General features: G+C 42.1%; 1 pseudogene across 1 annotated transcript in view; it reads right to left on the bottom strand.

The window, feature by feature from the left end:
• Positions 1 to 279: 279 nt before the first annotated feature.
• LOC102418556 overlaps positions 280 to 7,191 on the bottom strand; it is a 15,146-nt pseudogene continuing 8,234 nt past the window's right edge. The window contains exons 2-3 of the transcript XR_002827665.1: positions 1,295 to 1,423; positions 280 to 462 (exon numbers count right to left, since the gene is read on the bottom strand). The product of XR_002827665.1 is annotated as a succinate--CoA ligase [ADP-forming] subunit beta, mitochondrial-like (transcript). The remainder of the gene's footprint in view (positions 463 to 1,294; positions 1,424 to 7,191) is intronic.

Below are 7,191 nucleotides of genomic sequence, written 5' to 3'. Positions count from 1 at the left end.
CAGACCAAAGGGTCATGGGTTCGATTCCCAGTCAAGGGTGTGTACCCCAGTTGCAGATTCACCAGCCCTGGTAAGGGCTCATGTGGGAGGCAACCAATTGATGTGTCTCTTTCACATCAATGTTTCTCGCTCTCCCTCTCTCCCTTCCACTCTCTAGAAATCAATGGAAAAAATAACCTCAGGTGAGGATAAATAAATAAATATTATAAAATAAGCTTCTATACAGGAATGAGTTCACTTCCTTATGACTTCAACTTCCTTAGTAAAGCACACACTAGGTGGATAAATATGTAATCAATGTTTGATAAAAGAAGATACTTTACCAGCTCCATCTGAATCCTCTACCATAGGATTTATTTCTACCATGGTTGCATCATATTTCAGAAAAAGGTTGTAAAGCTTGACCATGTTTTCTGCTGCAGAATCCACAACATTAGGTGGAAATCCCATCTTCTGTGCAAGCTGAAAGCAATTTGTCTCTTTATTACAGGAATGCCACATATATCCAATCAACATTAAATTATTATAAATAAAAAACCTTGTTAATTATTTAAATGAGCACGAATCATCTGAAGTCAAACATTAATCACTGAAGTAGCAGCTATTAATAAATGGTTAAAAAATTTTTACCCAAAATCATCATAAGGCAGGTGGAAGAAGCACACAAGAACAGTACAGAAAACTAGTGAAATTGTAAACAGAATTATCATGTATGTGTGTACACAGAGAAAGTCTATAACTTTCATCAGATTCTTAAAAGCATCCATAAAAGTAAAACCACTGATTTATTTGGTTTATATAAGATAGTACCCCTACCATTCCAATTTTCAGGGGGGAAAAAGGGAGAGAGGAACAGTTAAAGGCCACCATAGGGATATAATATCCAGACTAGTTTATTCAACAAAAGAAAGAAAAAAGATGGAGAGAGTGAGGGAAAAGAAACCTATAAATTAGATAAGAGCCTATGAAACATTAACCAATACCAATAAAGAGAGATAATTAGGGAATTTGAATGACAGGATAAGTAATGATATTAAGGAATTATTGTTAGTTCTACTAGTTATGGCAATTATCTTTTAAAGATACATATTGAAATATTTATGGAGGATATAAAGAAAAATATTGTAGATACTTCTTTAAGTTTCCATTTCAAACAAGATATTAACATGCCTTGACACTTAAAACATTAAAAAAAAATTTTGTCAATCATTTCACTTGTACAAAATTGATTCTCTTTCTTCAAGTATTATAATTACCTAATCAAAAGCTAGAAATTTTTTGGAATGCAACATACCCGGACAGCTTGTTCCTTTTTGATGCCTTCTACAATATCAATAGGTTCTTTAACTATGGCTTCAGGAGTCTCTGCAGCAACATCTTCAATGTTGACACCACCTTGAGAACTTCCTATTAATACAGGACCCTAGGAGGAGAGGAAACAGCTAAAACATCTAGATTTTATTTGGACCGGTCAATAAAATTTTAAAACCTCTATGTGCACACTATGAGACTTATGCATCTATCACTCCCCATTCCTATTTTTAAATTTCGTGAGAATTTATCCTAGTATCTCCTGCACAATGCCCCTTATAATAAATGTTCAACTGAAATTATAGAAAAGAAGTGAAAAGAAAGAGAAAGAAAATAGTTCTCTGTGAGGGAAAAAGGTTAAAAATATATACAAAATTTATAACAAGTTAATATAAACATGTATATGTGAAATAGAACCTATGCATTTTCTGAAAAATCATAATGAACAAATCTAATAAACTAAAGTTTCAGATTTTATAAGCTCCAGGCTTATAAGTCAGTAAAACAGAAAGCTACCTACCTTAAAGAATATCTCAGGCTACTATCATTAACAATATAAGAAAATATAAATATTAATTAATCAAATTTTAAGTCTTTTAAAATCAATCAAGAAAAAAAACTTAAGGCAAAATTATCTAATAGATTCGCTAATTTATGCACAAAACTAGGAATAATATTATTATGCAAAAACAAGGAAATGGTTAAAGGATGTTACTAAAGGTTATTCTCAGGTATATTTTTTAACATTAAGTGTGTTTAAATGTGCACACACTCACTATTCATATAAATAGAAAAAACATGGCAAATAAAACAATAAATGATAATACTTTTGTTACTTCATATGTCACTATTCCCACCCCCAACAATTTTTAAAAAATGTTTTTTATTGATTTCAGAGAGAGGAAGGGAGAGGGGGAGAAAAACATGATCGTTGCCTCCTGCATGCTACCTACTGGGGATTAAGCCTGCAACCTGCAACCTGGGCATGTGCTCTGACCTGAGAATTGAACTTCGAACTCCTGGAGCTTAACCAACTGAGCCACACCAGCTATGCCCCCTCCACCCAAATTTTGTTTACAATGAACATATTATTCCTTTTTTTTTTTTTTTGTAGTGACCAATGTTTGTTCTGTGTTTCTGACCAGAATAGGAATGAACAGAGAGGGGATGTGCTTTTGGACAGAAACAAAGCTATATAATTGGTCAGGTTGTGCATCATGGGAAAACCTGGCTGAGATAGTTAATATTTCCCTATGGCCTCTATTAGTGTTAATCATCTAACATATTTTGGTCTCATATTAGTTTCAACCAGCTATAGTCTAAACAGGAGGAGATGATTTGAATCATAAAGAGAAAAGAAATGAAGTATGTGGTCCCTTCAGTTCCATTTACTTATGAGTATCCAGTGGGATTCCTTTTTTTTCCTAGCCTAAATTTTCTTATTATCCTTTTTATTTATTTTATTCATGTATGATCTTTCACTCATCCACCCATACAGAGAGTAATGGCTCTCAGTACCTGAACTTTATTTTTTAACTGAATTTATTGGGGTGACATTAGTTAATAAAATTATCTAGGTTTCAGGTGTACAATTCTATAATGCACGATCTGTACATTATATTGTGTGTTCACCACCCCAAGTCACGTCTCCTTCCATAAACATTTATTCCTCCCTTTTTTACCTACTCCCACCCCCCTTTCCCTCTGGTATTCACCATACTGTTGTCTATGAGTTCGGGGTTTTATTTAATTTTTTTTTCTTAATCACTTTACCTTTTTCACTGAGCCCCACAACATCCCTCCTTTCTGACAGATGTCAGTCTATTCTCTATAAGTCTATTTCTATTTTGTTTATTAGATTCCACATATGAGTGAAATATGGTACTTTTCTTTCTCTCACTGGCTTATTTCACTTAGCATAATGCTCTCAGGTCCATCATGCTCACAAAAGATAAGATTTCCTTCTTTTTTATGGTAGAGTAGTATTCCATTGTATAAATGTACCACAGCTTTTTTATACACTCATCTACTGATGGACACTTGAGCTGCTTCCAAATCTTGGCTATCTATACTAATAAAAGGGCAATATGCAAATTGGTCGGGACACCCTCACATAACAACCGAAAACTAGGCTGTGTGGGGCGACCAGGCTGGCTAGTGGGGCAGTGAGGGGTGACCAAATGACCGAACAGCAGGCTACGTGGGTGACCAGGCTGGCGGGGGGGCAGTGAGGGGCGACCAGGCTGGCAGGGGGGGCAGTTAGGGGCGATCAGGCCAGTAGTAGGCGGTTAGGGGGTGATAAGGGCCGGCAGGGGGGCAGTTAGGGGGTGATCAGGCAGGGCAGGCAGAGGCCATTAGGGGTGATCAGGCACGCAGGCAGGTGAGTGGTTAAGGAGCCCAGTGGTCCTTGTTTTTTTAAAAGGAAAGTTCCCATTTTCCCCGGGGATGGGGCCCAAAAAAAGCAACAGGGGCCACCCCCCCGGGGGGTCCCCCTTTTTAGGTCCCAGATTGAGAAGGGTGCAGGCTGGGCTGAAGGGGACCGCCCCCCCCCCGCACGAAATTTCGTGCACCGGGCCTCTAGTCTATAATAATAAAAGTGTAATATGCTAATTAGACCAGAAGTTCTTCTGGACAAAGCCACAGTGGCAGAGGCCGAGGCAGAGGCAGCAGAGGCCTCCGGCCGCCGTGGCGGGCACCAAGACCCTTGCACGAATTTCGTGCATCGGGCCTCTAGTCCTATATAATAAAAGACAAAAAGGGTAATTAACCGTACCTCCGCTACGCTTCCCATTGGCTAATCAGGGCGATATGCAAATTAACTGCCAACAAAGATGGCGGCCGGCAGCCACGCAGCTGAAGCGAACATGAGGCTTGCTTGCTCCAGTGATGGAGGAAGCCAAGGTTCCCTGCCTGCCGAGGCCTGGCTCTGAGCCCGAAAGCAACAATGTTTCAATTATAGAAGCTAAATAAACCCCAGATACCTGCTTTCAGCCGGCCACGGACTCACAGCTGGGAGCGCCAGTGACGGCAACAATGTTTCAATTATAGAAGGTAAATAAATCCCAGAATAAAAAAAAGAAAAAAGAAAAAAAGGAGAGGCTGGGAGCTTCAGTCGCCCGCCAGCCTGTAAACGGCCCTCAGCCCCTCACCCAGATTTGCCAGGCACCCCAGTGGGGACCCCCACCCTAAAGGGGGTGTGGCCAGCCTGAAAACAGCCATCAGCCCCTCATCCAGGCTGGCCAGGCACCCCAGTGGGGACCCCCACCCTGAAGGGGGTGTAACCAGCTGCAAACAGCCATCAGGCCCCACCCAGGCTGGCCAGGCACCCAAGCGAGACCCCCACCCTGATCCGGGACACTCTTCAGGGCAAACCAGCCGGCCCCCACCCATGCACCAGGCCTCTATCCTATATAGTAAAAGGGTAATATGCAAACTGACCCTAACAGCAGAAAGACTGGGAATGACTGGTCACTATGACACACACTGACCACCAGGGGGCAGACACTCAATGCAGGAGCTGCCCTCTGGTGGTCAGTGCGCTCCCACATGGGAGGAGCTCTGTTCAGCCACAAGCCAGGCTGATGGCTGCCAGTACAGCGGTGGTGGTGGGAGCCTCTCCTGCCTCCTCAGCAGCGCTAAGGATGTCTGACTGCAGCTTAGGTCTGCTCCCCGCTGACAAGTGGACATCCCCCGAGGGCTGCCGGGCTGCCAGAGGGATGTCTGATTGCCATCTTAGGCCCAATCCCCCGGGGAGCAGGCCTAAGCCAGCAAGTGGTCATCCCCCGAGGGGTCCCAGACTGCGAGAGGGCACAGGCTGGGCTGAGGGACTCCCCCTCCCCAAGTGCACAAATTTTTGTGCACCAGGCCTCTAGTATGTAATAAAAGGCTAATATGCAAATCGACCAAACAGTGGAACGGCTGGTCGCTATGATGCGCTCTGACTACCAGGGGGCAGACGCTCAATGCAGGAGCTGCCCCCTGGTGGTCAGTGCGCTTCCACAGGGGGAGTGCCGCTCAGCCAGAAGCTGGGCTCACGGCTGGCAAGCGCAGCGGCAGAGGCAGGAGCCTGTCCCGCCTCCACGGCAGTGCTAACGATGTCCGGCAGTGCTAACGATGTCCGACTGACGGCTTAGACCCGCTCCCCATGGGGGATTCCCCAAGGGCTCCTGGACTGCGAGAGGACGCCCCTCCTCCAAGTGCACAAATTTCATGCACCAGGCCTCTAGTTGTAAATAACACTCCAGTGAACATAGGGGTGCAAATGTTTCCCAGAAATGAAACTTGTGGGTCATAAGGCAGTTCCATTTAAAATTTTCTGAGGCAACTCCATACTGCTTTCTACAGTGGCTGCACCAATCTACATTCCCACCAACAATGCACAAGGGTTCCCTTTTCTCCACATCTTCGCCACACTTGTTTGTGGATTTATTGATAGCCATTCTGACAAGTGTGAGGTTATATCTTGTGGTTTTCATTTCTCTGATTAATGACACTGAGCATCTTTTCATATGTCTATTGGACATCTGTACGTCCTCTTTGGAGAAGTATTTATTCAGGACCTCTGCCCATTTTTTAATTGGATTGTTTGGGGGGTTTTTTTTGATGTAGAGTTTTATAAGTTCTTTATAAATTTTAGATATTAATCCCTTATGAGATATATCACTGGCAAATATGTTCTACCATTCAGTGGGTTGTCTTTTCATTTTGTTGATGGTTTCCTTTGCTGTACAAAATGTTTTGTTTGAAGTAGTCCCATTTGTTTATTTATTTTTTTTTGTTTCCCTTACCTGACGAGATATATCAGAAAAACATATTGCTATGAGAAATGTCTGAGATTTTACTGCCTATGTTTTCTTCCAGGATTTTTTCTGGTTTCATGTCTAACATCCTTTTAAAAATATGTTTTTATTGACTTTTTAGAGAGAGAGGAAGGGAGAAAGATAGGGAGATAGAAACATTGATGAGAGAGAAAAATCAATTGGCCACCTCCTGCACATGCCCCACTGGGGATCAAGCCCGCAACCTGGGCGTATGTCCTGACCAGGAATTGAACTGATGACTTCTTGGTTCATGGGTCGATGCTCAATTACTGAGTCATACCAGCCAGGCTAGTCTTTAATCAATTTTATTCTTATGTATGGTGTAAGGTGGTCTAGTTTCATTTTTTTGCATGTCCAATATATATGTCCAATTTTTCCAGTACCATGTATTGAATAGACTATTATTTCAGTGTATTTTTTGCCTCCTTTGTTCCATTGACCTATATGTCTGTTGTTATGCCATGATGTTTGATTACTATGGCCTTATAGTATAGTTTAATATCAGATAGCATGATTTTTCCAACTTTGTTCTTCTTTCTCAAGATTACTGTGGCCCTGGCCAGTTTGGCTCATGGATAGAGCGCCAGCCTGCGAACTGAAGGGTCCTGGGTTCGATTCCAGTCAAGGGCATGTGCCCGTGTTGTGGGCTCAACCCCCAGTGGGGGACTTGTAGGAGGCAGCTGATTCTCTCTCATCATGGATGTTTCTCTCTCTCTCTCCCTCTTCCTTCCTCTCTGAAATCAATAAAAATATATTTTTTAAAAAAAGATTGTTGTGGCTATTTGGGGTCTTTTGTGGTTCCATATAAATTTTTGGAATATTTTTTCTAGTTCTATAAACTATGCCATTGATATCTTGACAGGAATTGCATTGATGAACATACTATTTTTGTTGTTGTTAATCCTCACTGGAGGATATTTTTTCCATTGGTATTTTTTTAGAAAGAGTAGAAGGGAGGGAGTTGGGTGGGAGAAAAAGAGAGAGAGAGAGAGAGAGAGAGAGATAGACCCCCACTATAATGTACATCAATGTGAGAGAGACACATCGGCTGGTTGCCTCC

Source organism: Myotis lucifugus, unplaced genomic scaffold (assembly GCF_000147115.1).
Source record: "Myotis lucifugus unplaced genomic scaffold, Myoluc2.0 scaffold_2308, whole genome shotgun sequence".
NCBI lineage: Eukaryota > Metazoa > Chordata > Mammalia > Chiroptera > Vespertilionidae > Myotis > Myotis lucifugus.
Note: the sequence above shows the minus strand (reverse complement) of the source record. Positions and strands in the feature narration are given on the sequence as shown.